At 45.2% G+C, this 18,349-nt stretch overlaps 1 protein-coding gene and 1 long non-coding RNA gene across 2 annotated transcripts in view; one reads left to right on the plus strand and one right to left on the minus strand.

The window, feature by feature from the left end:
• Positions 1-18,349, plus strand: part of EYA2 (EYA transcriptional coactivator and phosphatase 2) — a 215,169-nt gene that overhangs the window by 13,227 nt on the left and 183,593 nt on the right. The window lies entirely within an intron of this gene.
• On the minus strand, positions 1,966-10,762 carry LOC116657828. Its single transcript, XR_004312964.1, has 3 exons — positions 10,690-10,762; positions 5,986-5,993; positions 1,966-1,978 (listed from the first exon to the last, which is right to left on the minus strand). It is a non-coding gene; the product is annotated as an uncharacterized LOC116657828 (long non-coding RNA).

Below are 18,349 nucleotides of genomic sequence, written 5' to 3' on the forward strand. Positions count from 1 at the left end.
CGTCCTCCACCACCTCACCCCCTCTCCATTTCCTCTTGAATGTAGAAAACTGAACATTCATTCAAAAATATGTATTCAGCACCGGCTGGGCACCAGGCAGTCAGTACTTTGGATGTGAGGAATACAGAGTGAACAAGAGGAACCAAAATTTACTCCCTCATGGAGCTGCAATTAAGTGTGGAAAGACCAAAAATAAACACCTAAATATGTAAAGTACACAGAATGTCAGATGGTCATGAGTCTGTGTGGAAAAGTCAAGGGAAGGTGGATAGAAAGTGTTGAGGGGGGCGTTCTCTGAGCAGGCTGACTTTGAGCCCCACACTGGAGTGAGGGAGCCCAGCCGATATCCGGGGAAGAATATTCCAGAAAAGAAGAAACAGCAAGGGCAAAAGCCCTGAAATGGGAGTGGCCCCGGAGGCCGGTGTGGCTGGGGCCAGTGAGCAGGGGCCCGGAGGGGAGATGAAGTCCCTGTGGAGGGGACCCATGAGGCCCTCCATTCTGTGTCAGTCAGACAAATCTGAAGTCAATATTATTAGAATTTTAAAATGTACTTTTTAAAAGTACAACCGTACATAGGATCTGAAATCAATCATTGCAAATTCAGATAGCCAAAGCGGCCAGACAGGTAACAAGTTGATGAAGTGAGCAGGGTAATTAACCAGGCGGAATGGGGAGTCTGTATTGTCCCGTGTTCTGATTTTTCAAAAGACACTGAAATCTGTTTGTTTGGTTTTTTTTTTTTTAATGAGAAATGTCTCGATTTTAAAATCGCCACGAGGAACCACCACATGCAGGTGTGTGCTCAGTGTGAGCCCACTCTTCCAAACATCCCTGCAGGCCCTGGGTGTCTAATTTCAGTGAAAAGGCATTAAGCCTCTCTCACTCTCTCTTTTCTGCTCTTTTTACCAATTCCTGACCAGTAGGATGTGAAGAGATGCTAACAGTTGTTTCCAGGAAAAAGGACTTGAATCCCATGGGGATGGGGGCTGAGACGTCTTCCAAGGAGCAATCAGTTTGCTTCATTTTTATGTCTTTCTCAGGACTGTTTCCTGATCACCCCTCGTCATGGGTAATGCTAAATGTGGTCCAGATCTGTCCTCCTTTGGGTTTCCGTTAGTTTCATGATGATTATTATTTTGTCATCTGGGGTTGATTTAGGAGTGGTGAAATGTTTGCAGGTTTCGTAAATGGTTGTCAGCCACTGTTTAGAATGGCAAAGAACTTCTCGTGCTGTTCATATTGTAAGGGCTGGGGTGATAGTTTCCAGTGGCTACAGACATAAAAGGGGGAAATGGAGGGCCTTGAGGGGTTCCACACAAAGTGATTGGAAAATTGAGTAATTAGTCAGGGGCAGTGGGACTGTGAGGGTCAGGAGGTCGGGAGAGGGCTCAGAGCTCAAAAGACCTGAGATGCCCAGGCTGGGCTGACAATACTGAATTCACAGTCTGCTGTCTCACCCCCAAAGCTGGAGTTAAGCAAAAACCCAGCCAAGGGCCCACATAGATGTCGAGATTCTTGTGGATGTACGTAACAGAAAACTTATTTTTGAGTTGGTTGAAAGGAAATTTATTGACTCAGGGAAATGTAAAGTTCTGGGAGATCTGATTTCAGGTGTGGCTGGTTCAAGAGCTCAAATGTAGGTAATGCACCCATCTCTAAATCCCTGTTCAGGAGGAGTCTGTACTTTGCCATGTGCCACCTCTAGAACATGGGATGGAGTAGGAGAGAGGTAGATTCCCAAACTGAAGCCAGTGACATTTGCTGGAATTGGGGGGTGGACTGGTGTCCTGTGGACCCCAAAAACTGCATTATAAATGCACCTCTCGATATGCCTTGGCCACCCGTCTTCTATGGGCTACCATGCCATTTGTGAAATTTGTGGTTTTTCCAGGTGCAGTGCTGCACTCTGTGTGTGTGTCATCTCCTGTTCTCCTCAGACGCTCCTCTAAGGTTGGTACTTTTACCACGTGCTGCTCTTCTGCCTCCCACGTGCTCTTTCCAACAGGCTCAGAGGATGATCTTTTATTTCAAGTACAGGTATTGAGGAAGGGTCATCTCTTTCTGTGGTGTCTTGTACAAAATGAGTGTTCAGCCAAGCATGGGAGATGTACGGGACTTCCGAGGAAGAATGGAAATGCCTCAGCATCACTTGGGGTGGCCAGAGTGGCCCTGGCAAGGCTAGGCTCATGTTTCTGGGCCTCTGCTGACCAGTCTGGGTTCCTTTTCCTCCTCTGAGCTTTGCCCTTCATTATTGCCTCCCCTCCGTTACTGCGTTTTTCACGTTCCCTCCAGTGGCCCCGCAGTAACATGTGATGCAACACAGAGGTTGCAAGCCGGCAGCCAAAATGTGTTTTGTTTGGTCTGCAGAACATTTAAAATTGGAGATGGAGCCAACTTTTGAAAATCTGGGCATTTCACACAAAAATGCAGATTTCTGGCTTCCATTTAAAAAAATCCGACCTGTCAACACAGTGCCCACATTGCACCCTGACTTCAATTGACTGGAACTGGGAAATGATAGTCTTCTTTAGATGAAAGAGTTCTCAGTTTGCTGCAGTCCCCACCTTTCTCTATTACTTGCTGACACTGGGGCTCAAGGTTAGTTGTCATTGGCTACTGGAATGGGGCTGTTGGCTGTCCTACCGTAGATTTAAGAAGGGAGGGAAATTTTTCCTATATCCAGTTCTCCATCAAAAGTGTGAAAATGAAGTATAAACCAAATTGGCCATTAATATTAAGAAAAATGAGAAAAAGCACGTGTTTGGGGGTAAGTCAGGGTTTCTCAGCCTCAGCGCTATTAACATTTGGGTTGGGGAGGTCCTTCATTGCAATGCAGGATGGCATTTAACATGGCCACATATGGACCAGTAAACAGTTCCCTGGGATCCAGGCATCCACCACCAGTTTGGTAAGCAGAGTTACCATAAGTGAGAAAACCCGTATTTGCTCTAAAACGCGCCCTGGCGGGTCCAGCATTGGCAGCAGAGGTTCTGAGTTGGCTGGTTTTGGTTTAATCATAGGTGAACTTGCCAACCCTTTGAGGCCACTTCTGACAGCCTGTCTAAGATGTTGTAGAAGGAATTCAGCACTGGATGAGAGGCTGAACCATCTTAAAGAGTCTTTGGAGAATTTCTTAACTTGTAGCTGAGAGAGGCCATGGTGGCTGCTACTTTTGAAAGGTCTGCCAACAGTAGGCTCTGCCGTGGACAGGCATCAAGGCTTGTTGGAGAGTGGACGGAGGGACCAGGTGATCTCTGGGTGTCACTTCCGGCTCTGGTTCTGTGAACTGCACCTCAAAGAAGGAATTTCCCCAAAATCGGTTCAGTGCGTTGCCTGCTGCATCCCCGCAGCCCATAACGGTGGTCTTGGCTGGAAACCCAGGAGAGCGTGGATGTCCATGGAGGGAATTCAGCCTTCCATAGGCCAGTCCTGGGTACAATGTGGTGTTTTCTTTTTGGCCTTTCACCAGTGCTCCAAATGCTGTCCAGTGTCTGAAATCGCATCCCTGCTTAGGTTTCCCATAATAATAGCAGGTGCCAATCATCCATTCAACACGTAGTTACTGAACACCTGCTTTGAGGCAGCCACTGTTCCAGGCATTTGGCAGGAAGCTGAAGACAAAACTGACCGAGTCCTTGCTCTCCTGGAGCTGTGTTTTTGGTGGAAGAGAGATGGACGACAACAAGAATACAAGCAAAAAATATATATAGTGTGACAAAGTGTTAAGTGCTATGAAGAAAAACAAAGTGGGGGTGGGGAGGGAGTGTTGGGGTGCAGCAGGGAAGGGTGGTATTTTTCATTTAATTTTAATTTAAAGAAAGTGCTCAGTGCAATGGTGAGCCAGTGAGTTGGCTCCCTGGAAGTCAAAGGTCCTGATTTGTAGCATTTGCCACTTTCCATGGTGTAAATATTCCCACTGCGGCTGATTGCAAGCTGCTGATGGTTTAACAATCATCTTACAGTATCATTGCTTGCAGGCTGGTGCTGGCGGGCTCCAGCACTCCAGGTTGGGGAGGACCTCACTGTAAACTGTCTGGCAGAAGAGCACACACAGAAGCCCTGAGTGGGATCGAACCTGGCCTGTTCAGGAACAGCCCTGAGTCCATGGCAGCTGGAACAGAGAGAGGAGAGGGGCAAGAGTTGTGGTCAGAGAGGTCGCCTGAGACAGTGATGTAGCCATTTTAAGCCATCTTTGGATTTTCAGCTTCTGCTTGGAGTGAGGTGGGAGCCGCTGGAGGGCTCCAAGCAGAAGAGAGGCAGGATCTGACTTAGATCCTTTTGCAGAATCCCTCTGGCTGCCGTGAGAACAGACCGCAAAGGCAGAGGCTGGGAAACCTGTCGGGAGACTGTTAAGGCGAGAGATGTTGCTGACTTGGACCGGGTGGGAAGCAGCAGGAGAGGTGAGAAGTATAGTTAGATTCTGGATGTATTTTGAAGGTGGAGCCAATGGGATTCGCTGATAGAATGGATCTGGGGAGTGATAATGGAGAGTCCAAGGTGACTCCAAGGTTTTTGGCCTGAGCATCTGGGGGGATGGAGCAGATGTTTCCCAAGATGAAGAGGCAAGGGGAGGAGCAGGTTGGGAGGAGGGTTAGGAGCATCTGCTATGAACCTGACCTTGAGCAAGTGTCTAAATGGACCACCTTCTCCTTCCGTGCTCACAGGTGGGTTCTTTCATTATCCTGTTTTAGAGAGGATGTGACAGCGACTCAAAGTGGTTAAACAGCATACTGCAAATGGCCCTGCTGGAACATGGCCAGGTCCGAACTCCCACCCCTCTGCCGCTCAGCTGTTCTGCCGTGTTTTCTTGGCTCTCCTGGCCCCATTCTTCCTCTGTTTTGAGGAAACAGAGGCAGAAAATTTCTGTGTTGGAACCAACCAAAGAACCAAAAGCTTCTCCCTTGTTCAGAAATAACTCTCCAAGTGTTAACTCCAGGCTCAGGTTGATTCTGCTCGGTGGATCCATTGCTGGCCTCTTTCCGTGACAAATTTGTTGGATTCGCCCCTGAGATAAATATTCCAGAGTAGAATTCATACTTTAAAAAACAAAAACAAGAACGATGAGTAGTCAATAGCTTAGAAGGCTTTGGTTTGGGGCAGACATAAGTTTAAATCCAGACTCCACCACTCAATAGCTTTACCTGCCTGAGCCTCAGTGTTTTCATCTGTGCAGTGGGCACACTAAGAGTTCCTCTTGGATTAAATGAGATAATGCATGTAAGGGGCTTGGCCCTGTGCCTGGCCCAGAGTCCACACTCTTGGGGCCACTATGGTTTGAGAGAGGGAATTTGCAAGTTGGGTTTAATATTAGACAAAGGCTGACTTACCTCTGAAGCTGGGATGGGGACAAGAAATTGTGAAGTACATCATGCCTGAGAGCTTTGTGATTTCATGTCCTGTCTTGTCTTGTCTTTTCTTTTTTCTTTCCTTTCCTTTCCTTTTCTGTTTTTTCTTTTTTCTTTTCTGGTACTGGAGATCGGAGGCCTCTCTCTGCGTTTCTTGCCCGGGGCCCAGACCTTGTCCATTTACTGCGCTCAGACCTCCCAGAGGAGCCGACCTCAGCCCCGCCGAGCCTGCTGCCTTGAGTTGTCATTTGTCGAAGGCAGAACAGCGTGTTCTCTCAACCAGCAAATCCCCAGATGGGAGCCCATTCAGGGCTGCCACGTTTTTCCTGATGAAATTCCTGACTTGGTGTGTTGTGTTTTTTTAAAAAACACGCCCACTGCCTCCAAAAACCTCAGCCGGGGAGAAACGTTTCTCGTTGAGTTACCGGTTTTTGAAATGGTGTCAGATTATGCCCCACTTCCATGGCCTGCGTACACCGCTCTTCCCATGCGCTGCTTTTGCGGAGAGCCCCCCGATGGCAGAGGGTGCCTGTTACCCTCCGGCACCACCGCCTTGCATTCTGCAAATGGTAAAACTGAGGCTCGGAGAAGCCAGGGTGGAGAGCCACACGCTAAGTTGGTCTCCGGGCCTCAGCCAGACCCGGATCTCTGGATTCCAGGCTCATTTTCTTCCTCCTTCATCAGAGGTCACAAGCGGGCAGCCTGTGGCCACCTCTACCCCACAGATGTGCTTTCTTTGGCCCGAGAGTGTTTTAATTTGAATGAGTTTGCCAGCATTTAAAAATCAGGAGATTCCATATAAAAGCCTAGATTTCTGGCTTCTCTTGGACCGTTGGGAGATCTGCCAAATGAGGTCTGCATTCCTGCAGGGTGACAACTGAGGATCTCAGTAAGGACCACTCCCTTTAGTGAGAGGATATCTTCATTTTGCCACAGTCCCCACCCCTCCCTCTAGTATGCCCGGACACTTGGGGCTGAATGTCAGATGTCATCATAGAGCTTCCCTTCCTGATCCTCTTACGGTGGAGTTAAGAGGAAAGTAAAATATTTCTCAAAGTTGCGTCTTTATCAAAAACAAAGAAACAAAAGATGAACTGAAATGGCTGCATATTTAAAAACAAATAATACAAAGCATTGTTTCTTTGTGACTGTCAGCTGTCAGGACTGTCAGCTCCATCTCACTACCCCTTCACTCACTCACTGATACTCCCTTCCCCTTTCCTGCCGGCATCACATTCATGGACCCCTCCGTGCCAGGGCATAGTTCCCACTTATTTTTTTAAGACAGGATTAAACTTCTTTGACCTAGACCTGCCCCACTTCTCTGAAACTTGAAATGCCATTAAACCAAATTAAGAAGCTTAAAAAAGTTTAAATACTCTTTAATTGTTCAGGAAAGACCACGTGTGTGAGTCTGAGTGAGTACGTGTGTGTGTGCGCGCGCGCGCGCCGTGTGCATGTGCGATGTGTTCTTGATTTATGGGATTTCCCCTGAATAGAATTGGATCAAAGTGCTTTTTCCCTGGCTCTGGGACTGGCACTTCTGGACTTTGCTGTAAATTTAAGCCAGGGTGCAAAGCCAAGTGGTTTTAACTCTCTTTTAATGGCATATCAGGGAGGTGGGTTAAAGTTGGATTAAGATCGACATTCCTTCTTTCTAGAGCACATTGAGGGGCTTGTGGAGAGAATTGGGGATACCAAGGTGTTTTTTTGGGGTGTTTTGTTTGTTTTTTTATAACTGTTTTTATTTCATTTAAAAAATTTTTTGGAGGGATGGAAACTAGGTTTATTATTTTTTTTGTGAAGGTACTGAGAGTTGAACCCAGGACCTTGTGCATGCTAAGCATGCACTCTGCCACTGAACTATACCCTCCCCTCAGGCATACCAAGTTTTTAAAACAATCATTACTCTCCCTCCAGGAGAGCTGACCAAGAGAAAAGAGACTAGCATTTTCAGAAATGCCTGCTGTGTGTCAGAACTTCGTGTGAAGATTCTCTCTCTGCAAAGTGAGCTGTGGAGCTTTCTCTGAATGCTGACCAGTTCCTTTTCACGTGTGTTAAGAAAAAATAGAGAAAGATAAACTCTAAAGCACACAATGAGCAGTATTTCTTGGAATTACACTCAATTTAAGGGGGAGAACGAGTCCATTTAGAGAAAAACATGTAAATAGTACAGGCGGTTTTGTGGATGTGACAAAATCATGAATGATGTATTTGATTTAGTCCTTACAATACTCGGGAGTGGTCAGGTGGTCAGCCCACCCCTAAGTTTGCAAACCCTTCTAACATCTTGTACTTCCTCAAAGCACTTAAACTTGTCACTAAATATGCCATTGTGTAATCTTATGCATAATCCCGTCTGACTCCTTTGAACGAGGGCTCTGCGGTCATTTCAGTGTCATTGTCTCCCCAGCAATCCAGGAGAGCCAGGCACATGATAGGTGCTCAGGAAATAAGAGCACATTGAATGCATGTGCCCATTTCATCGATGAGGAAATTGAGGTTCACAGGGGCTTCGTGACTTGCTTAGGGTATCACAGCTGGGATATGGCAGAGCTGTGGTTTGAACTCATGACTCTCAGGCTGTGAACTTTTTGGGAAATACCAGTACTGGGACTCAGATTGGACTATGACAGCTGGCCCATAGCAAAATGGGGGAAAGGAGGTGGATACCTAGAGTTTCAGAAAACTAGACTAGTTCCATGTAAAGCATGGTCTGTTCTTTTTATTCCCTTTCCATCTTAAGGGTAATGTGTTTTCTTTATAGGGCTATAACATTTCTCATTGTTTTGAAAACTCTTTACTTGACAGTCAAAACGGCAGCCCCCTTATGTTGGTTCTCCCAATGTTTTCTTGTCTTTGAGGTTTTCTGGTTGATGGCATCCTGGAGTCAGAGAAGCCTCAGAAAACTCCAGTTTCCTCTTGAGATGTTATCAGGCCAGTGGGTGAAATCCTGACCCCCTCACTCTGACTTCCCTCAGATCCGCTTCCCCATTTCCCCTTCTCCAGGGTGAGGGCAGGTGTGTTTTCCTCCCTCTGGGCACCAGTGACACAAAGGCAGAAACCAGAGCAGTGTCCCCAGATCTTGTCCTCAGGCCTCTCCAGACGGCCAGAGCCTGCCCTTAGAAGGCAGGACCTGTCCTCCCTCTCGGAGAAGCAGGAGCTGCCAGGATGCCTGTGGCTGACACAGCATCTCTTCAGGGGCTCCGCTCACCTGTTGTGGTTTCGGCATAATGCAGATTTTCTCTTCCAGTCCAGACCCATTTCATGAATGTTAATCGTCACTGCTTACGGATTTCACTCACTGGCCTGATAACATCTTAAGAGGAAACTTACTGAGCAAGGTTTCGCCTCTGAAAGTCTGTCCCCTGTTGATCCCCAGTCACTTCTTCCCCACTTAGAGGCTGGCCAGGAGCCCCCTCTCCACACCTGAGCTGTGGCCAGACCTTGGCCAGCTTGTTTTTCCTCCCAGTTTTATTGCGAAATAGTTGACATACATTACCGTATAAGTTTAAGGTGTACAACATGATGGCTTGATGCACATACATTGTGAAATGGTAACCCCAATAGGGTCAGGTGACATCTGCCTTCTCATATAGCTACAGTAGAAAGAAAAGAAATAACAAAACGAAAAAGGAAATAAAAACGCTCCCCTTGTGATGAGAACTCTTAGGATTTACTCTCTTTCAACAGCGTTCATATATAATGTACAACACTGTTAATTGTATTTATTATCTTGTACATTACATCCCTAGTATTTATTTATCTTATAACTGGGAGTTTGTACCTTTGACCACATTCCTCCAGTTCCCCGCCCCCCACACTACCCATTCCTTCTAGTAACCACAAGTATAATCTTTTCTTCTGTGAGTTTGGTTTGGGTTTTTTTCCTTTCCTTTTCTTTTCTTAGATTCCATATATAAGTGAGATCATACAGTATTTCTCTGTCTGATTTATTTCACTTAACATAATGCCTTCAAAGTCTCTCCATGTTGTTGCAAATGGTAGGATTTCCTCGTTTTTCATGGCTGAATATTCATTGTGTATATATCACAACTTCCTGATCCACTCATCCATCGATAGACACAAGTTGTTTCCACGTCTTGGCTACTGTAAATAGTTTGGCTGGCTTTTAACTGGGGAGACTCCAGAGTCGGGGCGCTCTGATGGCAGCTGTGGAGACTTAGGGCCAGACATATCCTGGCCTTCCTCTCCAAGAGGTTAGAAACTAGTAGGTGAGACAAGACAAGCCCAGATGTTTACTCAGTACTGGGTCTAAGACCTGTGCTGAAGGCTGGAAGATAACCCCTTAGCCTGCATGGCACTTTACAGTTTATGAAGGACATCTGTAATTTATTTTCTGTCATTTCCATTTTTAGTCCTCTGTAGGGGATAATGCCTAGCAACCATTCCATCTTCTGGTTTTCCTTTCCTGGTTCCCACTGCACTCTCAGGCCATTCTCTTACTCCCCAGTTCCAGGTGTAGACCTGTGACCATGTGTAGACTTTCCAGTTCCAGACATAAACCTGGACAGTTACAGTGTTCCATCCCATGGCCCTCAGGACTGTTTCGGGAACAGGTATGTGACCCAAGTTGAGTGGGACCAGATCCTGGGAACTCTGCTGGAATTGTTAGAGAAAGGTGCCTTCTTTGCTGTGACTGGTTGACCTAGTTGAGTGTGGCCATCTTGCTTAGAGGAGGCCTACCTCTGACTCTTCTGAGGCTTCTCTGACTCCAGAATGCCATCAACTAGAGAATGAACGGCAACCCAGAGGAAAACAGAGGCAAGATATGGAGGCAAAAGACTCCTGATGACATCACTAGAGCACCTGGATCCAGCTGTTCCTGAAGCTAGGTATCATGGGTTATTGAATTATTTTTCACTTACTTTAAAAAGCTTGAATGGACTGTTCTCCCACTTACTACAGACTAGTTCTGTTGGCTCCATTTGCTGAGTTGCCCTGCTTCCCCTAATCATAATAACACTCCCTCTTAAAAGCCTTTTCATAGCAATTGGACTTTCTTCTACAAGACAACATTGGCCTAATACTGTTGATGGGAGATCTGAGGCACAGAAGGGGAGGGAAGCAAGTTGGCTTATTTTCCCTTGGATCCTCCTCACCAGCTTTCAGTTTGGGGAAAAAGAGCAGTTTTTAATTCCCAGGGCACCTCCACCTCAGGGGAGGGGCATGCAAAGTGATTTAATGGACAGCCCGAGCAAGGTCCGGGAAGACCCTGACTGCATCACAGAGTCATGGTAAGGGTAATACTAATAGTAATTTTATCTGCCCAGAAAACTTCTGGAAGATGGTAGAGGAAATAGTTAACTGCAGTTATACCTACGGGACATGGAATGGGAAGAGACGAGACTTTTGTTTTTCACTTTATATACTCTGTATACATGCTGAGAACTTTTACTAGGGGCACGGGTTGTTTTATATTCAAATAAACAGTGAATTTTGAAATGTCACAGTAACTGGCTTTCATCTGGGACAATTAGAGTATCAAATAGTGGATTACACACCATTGAAAAAAATATGAATCCATGAGACTTTGCCAGTAATAAATGTCATTTACAGTAGAATGACAAGAGCCAACTGGAAACGTGGAGGGAGGACTGGGTTAGAAACACATCCTGTTGGAACCGTCATGGTAAAGATTGGTTCAGTTAGGAATCCCATGCAGGCACTGACTCTAGGGTGGGAGGTGTTGATGAGGACTGGGCGGTTTGCATGTTCTCAAAGGGTCTCCCCACAGACAGCTTAGTAATTTCAAGGGGAAAAATAGTCACTGTGCAGTGGAGAAATCAGACATCTGAGTGGTCAGTATTAACATTATCAGTGAGGGGAGCATGAATATGTGAGAGCCTGAGAAGGACACACCATCACCCATGTAGTGATCTGGCTGAGAATGCAGAACCGGATTCTAATCATGAGAGGAAACAACAGAAGAACCCAGAATGTGGAACATTCTATTTCAAAAAAACCCACCTGATTTCTTCAAAAATACCAGCATTCATGCATAGCACAGGGAACTATATTCAATATCTTGTAATAGCCTTTAATGAAAAAGAATATGAAAATAAGTATATGTGTATATATATATATATATATACATATATATATATATACATGACTGAGACATTGTGCTGCATGCCAGGAATCGACACATTGTAACTGACTATACTTCAATTAAAAAAAAAAATACCAGTGTTGTAAAAGACAGAAAAAGGCCGGATTAAAGGAGCCTAAAGAGATATGACAACGAATTGCAGAGACTAATTCTAGACTGGATCCTGCATAGGAGGGAGAGTTGCTGTAAGGGACATTGTTAGTCAGCTGACAAACTGTAATACAGAGAGTGGATTAGGTAAAATACTACACTGGTGTTCAGTGTACTGGTGGTAATTGTCCTGTGATTATATAAGAAACTGTCCTTATTCTTAGAAAATACACACAGAATGAATGAAGTATTTAGGAGTAAAGAGCCATGTGTATGTAACAACTCTTTTTAAAGTTTATTAATTATTTTTTTAATGGAGGTTCTGGAGATTGAATCCAGGACCTCATGCATGCTAAGCATGTGCTGTAGCACTGAGCTATGCACACCCCCTCCGCATAACTTACTCTTAAATTGTTCAGAAAAAATTAGATGAGCATGTATGGGGATGTGCCTTCTGTGCATGCGTGTGCACACATGTGTGGAGAGAAAGAACAACTGATAAATCACAGGGGATGAGGTGCTTACAGCAGGTGCATCTGGAGAAAAGATACATGTGTATTCTTTGTATTAGTAAGTTTGAAATTATTTCCAAAGAAAAAATTTTTTTTAAATTACTACCAGCAAAAATATATTGTAATAATAATAGCGCCTGGCGTTTACTGAATAGCAAGATACAAGCGAATTATGTCATTTGCTCCTCAGAGACCCCTAATACCAGGCATAGGTAACATGCTTATTTTCACTGATGAAAAAAACAGAAGGTCAGGGAGGTGAAGTTGCCTCAAGACCCAGAGTGAGTCAGTGCCAAAGTGGTGTTCTCACATAAGTCAGTCTCTCCAGAACCTACACTCTTACCTGTTAAACCAGTACAGTCCTATAGCACGAGACATTTTCCAGTGATGGTTCAGTTGTGTCAACGGAGCACTGAATAACGTTAAGTCACTTAGTGACTTTTTCCCTCTTTTTTCCCCTCTTTTATTTTTCCCTTCTTTTTCCTTTTTTTCTTTGTTTCTTTTTTTCATTTTTAAAAAATTGAAGTATAGTTGATTTACAATGTTTCAGTTATACAGCAAAGTGATTCAGTTATACATATATATGTAAATCTGTTCTCTTTCAGATTCTTTTCTGTTACAGGTTATTGAAAGATACTTAATGCAGTTTCCTGTACTATACAGTAGGCCCTTGTTGGTTATTTATTTTATAGATGTTAACTTGGTGATTTTTTTAAAAATCTCATTTCCGTTCACTTTGAATTCTTTTACATTCAGAAGAAAGTCTCCAGTTGGTGCTAAATGGTTGTTAACGCCAAGCAACTGCTGATTCTCGCTGAATAAAAGAGAGTCACCAGGGAGGTGACTGTTCTGGGCCCTCCATATGTGTTTACTCTCCCCTGCAGCCCTGTGAAGTAGATAGTTTAATTATTCTCACTTTACAGAGGTTAAATATCTTGCCCGAGGTCACATAGTGGAGGTGGGATTTGAAGCCGGGCAGTCTAGCTCAGAGACTGCTTTGGCTTGGCCTCAGCGTTCTGTCAGTGAGTTCAGGAGTGTGAATCTGAGTGAATGGGAAATTGAAAACCCCAAAACCCTCAGCAAAAGTCTGTGCTGTGGCTGTGAGTCTGGTCTCTCAAGTGGTGCCTGGGCCACTCTTAGATTCATGAATTTCGTTTTTGTCATCTGTAAATGGCAATGGGAATGGGAATGACATCTACCAGGTATTGAGCACCTGCTAGGTGCCAGGTGCTGTGACAGGTGTTTTACACTGCTCACTTTAGTCTCACTTGAACCCTATGTGGTACATACTGTTGTTCCCATTTTATAGATGAGAAGACTGAGGTTCCAAGTAGTTCAGAATCTTAGGCAGTCTGTAAGTGGCAGAGATGGAATTGGAAGCCACGTTTCTCTGATTCTAGAGCCTGGACCCATCACCAGCCCCTGGCCTGTGCCCTTGGGGAGCTATCTTGAGGATGAGAGCAATTTTATGTGGTGCCTGGCACACGGCGCTGGGCATGTAAAATCACCAATGCTTGGGGTAATGATGTTATGTCTGCTCTTGGAAAACTGACCTCAGCAGTTGTTGGGGTCTCCCTTTCCCCCTCTGCTGGGTCAGGATGTGGATGGCGGTGCGGGGAGGGGCGGGGCACAGGAGTGGAGAGGCTTTCGGGGACTGCTTTATGGAACGGGTTCTAGAAGGTTGTGTGGCCCGGAAGCGGCACTGCGCTGCTGTTGGGGGCCTCTACCTCTGAACTACAAGCAAATTCTTCCCTCCAACAAGAGCACATTGTGTTCTGACCCTGCTCTCCCACCCAGGCTACTTTAAATGCAGATTCCGCTGCCAACAGCTACTTTTAGCAAGGGCAGACTATCATGAGGAGAGAAACTTGTGAGAAAACAGCAAAATGGAAGCATTGTTCCTGAGGGCTTGGAGCAGCTTCAGGGAACCCTGGGGTGGGAGAGGTCTGGAGACGTGCTTTGCCATCACAAATAAGTTGTACAATAATAATAATAATAATAAAGTCACAAAGCTTTTTCTTAAAACCGAAAGGAAGAGAAACCAGAGAAACTAACTCTCAAAGGGCCAGGATCCTGTAGTCCTATGGAACCTTCCCTGAAGGAGCTGGGAAATGTTTGGAGGACGAAAGTCCTCTTTGGAGGCTGGAAGGAACATGTGAAATTGATGGAGTGATCGTTAGTGAAGGATGTGGGGCAGGGGTGTAAGCTTGCGGCTTGAGAGGAGAATGGAGAAAAGACCCTTGTTTGAGGAAAAAGTGTTCCCAGAGACAAACTAGGATCCTAGCATGAAAGGATGTAAGGATAGTTCCAACTCCACACTAGTTAGACCTTCTAATGCTACAGGAAGGCTGCCTTGTGCAGTAGTGGGTGGACCGTCCCCAGAAGCATTTAAGCAGAGCCTGTGTGATGATACAGGGATTTCAGCTTTGACCTGGGATACAGGACCTGAGCAGAGGTTCACAAACACTGGTCCTTGTGCCAGGGCAAAGAGGATTGAGTAATGAGGTTTTAATCCAAAAAATGAAATTGGTGTCTATTTAAAAGACCTTTGAGACCATGCCCTTCCTATATTTGGGTGTTACTGTATCCTTTATAAAATTACCAGTTTTTGGAATGCAAGTCTGGAAATATCAAGAGTAGCTAATATCCCAGTCTTTTCCATTGCTGAGATTCTGTGATCCTAGGAAAATGTGCTTCTGATTTGGATGAAACAGGAGAGGGGGAACGCATGTAAAATCAAGCCTAAAACTGACACATCGAGAAATGGCCGTGTCAGCATATTATGTAGAGATGTGGAGTTAATTACCAGAAGGAACAGCTAAAAAGGTTGACAGTGGTCATTGCCCCTTGAGAACTGGGCTGGAGGTGAATTTTCTCGTAAGTATCAATTCTGTATTGTTATGTGAATTTTAAAATTACGTGTCATGTAATTACATGATCTTTGATAAAAGTTTTAAAACTTAAAAAAATAAAAGACATTAATAGCTGCCCTTTTTTTTTTTTTTTGGATTCTGTGCTAAGAGCTTTTCATACCTTGCTGTATTTAATTAATCCCATCCTAGAGATGAGGAAACAGGCTCAGAGAAGTGAAGTGACTTGCTTTGCTCTACAGAGAGGGTGACTGCCAGATTTTTGTTTTGTTTTGTTTTTTTTGACTTGAGAACCTAAGTCAGACTCACGTACACAATGCTCTGTTGTCCTCTGCCCAGGGTGAGACTTCTGTGAGGTCTGAGAAGTGGGAGAGGATGGGGAAGTGGGTGATGCGGCAGAAAGGACCAGAAGATAACTGGAAGAGAGATGATGACAAAAAAAGAGGTTGTGGTTTGGTCTCTAGAGTGTGCATTTTGAGAAATTTTGCAGAGAAGGCACAGATGCACATGAAAAGAGAAACCAGTAAACAGTTTCTCCTCTCATACTGGCCTTGATGGGAGGGAGGCAGAGAGGGAGAAAGGAAACTGAGTCTGCTCTGTACCAGGCACTGTGCTAGGAACCTTATGTAAACATCAACCCCTCTAGTCCTCACCATGACCCTGGGAAATAGTAATATTCGCTATGGAGGTCACTTTGCAGTGCCTACGGCAGGGTTTCTCAGCTTACAATTTGGGGCTGGATAATTCTGTCGTGGGGACGCTGAGCACTGTATAATGTCTAGAGACATCCCTGGCCTCTATCCACTAGATGCCAGTAGCATCCCCCACCTTCTCAAGTCGTGACAATCAAAAATGTTTCCAGACATTGCAAAATGCCTCCAGTGAGGCAAGACAGCCCCCCAAGTTGAGAACCACTGGCCTCCTGTGACTGGGCATGTCATGTGTATTGTCCTTAATCACCTCTCCAGCGAGCTGTCATGATGTCTACTTGATAGATTAGAAAACTGAGGCTGAGAGAAGTGGATGGATTCACCTGGGGTCATGGAGTTATTCGTAATAGAGCTGAGAATCAAAGAAGGTATTTCAAAATGTTACTTAGAAGACCAGCTGATGAAGACCTGGGCCTGGACTTGACCCTGGTTTACCCCAGGCTTTTGCTAAAATGCACTTTGAATCTTTTCTCAATGGCAGTGGACATCTTAGAGGAGGTACTGGTTTTTCATTAACTTTTTTTTAAAGTAGGCTGGACAGCACCAAATGCTGGCAAGGATGTGGAACAACAGGAACTCTTGTTCATTGTTGGTGGGAATGCAAATCGGTACAGCCACTTGGAAGACAGTTTAGCGGTTTCTTACAAAACTACTCTTACCATACAGTCCACCAGTTGTGCTCCTTGGTGTTTACCCAAAGGAGTTGAAAACTTATGTCCACACAAAAACCTGCACATGGATGTTTATAGCAGCTTCATTCATAACAGCCAAAACTTGGAAGCAACCAAGATGTCCTTGAGTAAGTGAATGGATAAATAAGCTGTGAAAAATTATTTAGCACTGAAAAGAAATGAGCCATCAAGCCGTGAAAAGATATGGAGGAACCTTAAATGCATACGCCTGAGTGAAAGAAGCCAATTACATACTGTGAGATTCCAACGATATGACATTGTGTAAAAGGCAAAACTATAAGACAGTTAAAAGATCTGTGGTGCCAGGGGTTGGGAGGAAGGAGGGATGAATAGGTGGAGCACAGGGGATCTTTAGGGTAGGGAACTACGCCATGTGATACTCTAATGGTGGATACATGTCATTATACATTTGTCCAAACCCACAGAATTTACACCACCAAGAGTGAACGCTAATGTAAACTATGGACGTTAGGTGATAATGATGTGTCAGTGCAGGTTCTTCGATTATAAAAATGTACCACTCTGGTAGGGGATCTTGATGGTTGAAGTGGCTATGCATGTGTTGGGGCAGGGCACGTTTAGGAAATCCCTGTACCTTCCAATTTTGTTGTGAACCTAAAACTACCCCCCCCGCCAATAGATAGGCTGGTAGCATGGCTGAGAGCATGGGCTCTGGAGCCCAATGCCTGTATTCAATCCACTTACCAGCTTGGAAACCCTGGAGTGTTACTTAACGTCTCTGGGCCTCAGTTTTCTTCTCTATAAAATGGGGGTACAACCTTTTCATAGGGTTGTTCTGAGGATTAAGTGATGCAATATGAGTAAAACAGTGCCTGGCAGATAGAATATTCAGCATTAATGAATATGAGATGTTACTCTTACTTGCAAGATTTTACATTCATTTCACATACTGAGACCTGGGACTCAGACCCCACTGACGTATTTCAGGGCAGATCGCTGAAGTGGCTGACTCTGCTTCTTTGCAGTCGAGCCCTGGGTTGCAATTTGGGTCGATTTTTCACTGACCACTGAGCAATCATCTCTGGGCTGTAGAAGTAGCCGAATTTGGCTTGAGTGTCCCAAGGAGAAGCCATCCAAGCTGATCAAGCATTCGCTTTCCCCACCAATAGGAGTCTCAGGAGGATTATGGAAATATCTTTGCACATGGAAGAGATTAATTCATGCAGCCACAAATAGCTCGAACACTGTGTCCTCAGCGCCATGATCTCCTATCCGCTGAAATTTACTCAGGGTGCCAGCTCGGCAGCCAGAAAAGCCACAGGGCTGCCTTAGCTACCCAGCCTGTTTAGCTAGGGGACCTCTCAGGAATTTCAGGAGGCAGGATGAGATTAAGTAGTTTGTTTAATTTCACCCTACCACCACCACCTCCACCATAACCTACTGGCCTCCCACGCATCAGCCAAATGGGATTGTTGTATGGCCCCCTGACTTCCCACCTCCAGGACTTTGCCTAGTTCCCCCACCTGGTATACCCTCTTTTTATCCTCATGACCACCTTTCCAGTCTCCACATGGCTAAATACCAATATCCTTCAAGCCTGGTGCCACAATCTCCACCTCCCACTAACAGATCATAGATGGTTTTAGAGGGTGTGGGATCTGGAATGGGTTTTAAACCCCAGCTCTGCTAAGCATAGGCAAAGGGCTTACTCTCTGTGAACCTCAGTTTCTGCCCCCGAACAATGGGAAGGCTGGTTAGTACCTTCCTCATAGGATCATTTGAGATGTAAAGGAGAAGAGTGTGCCGGGTGCTTGGCACTGCTGAGCATGTGACAAGGATTCAATAAATATTAGCTTGGGGTGGGTGAGGCAGAAGGAGACCCCTACAGATAGCTGGGGGCGGCAGGAGAAGATCGGAAGATGTGAAAGGGAGTGTTGAGTGACTACAGTCCCTAAGCAGGATGCAGCGGCAGCAGTGGCTTGCCACACCTCCATGAATATGGCCAATAAGGAGACAATGCGCTCACTTGGATTTAC

Source organism: Camelus ferus, chromosome 19 (assembly GCF_009834535.1).
Source record: "Camelus ferus isolate YT-003-E chromosome 19, BCGSAC_Cfer_1.0, whole genome shotgun sequence".
Taxonomy (NCBI): domain Eukaryota; kingdom Metazoa; phylum Chordata; class Mammalia; order Artiodactyla; family Camelidae; genus Camelus; species Camelus ferus.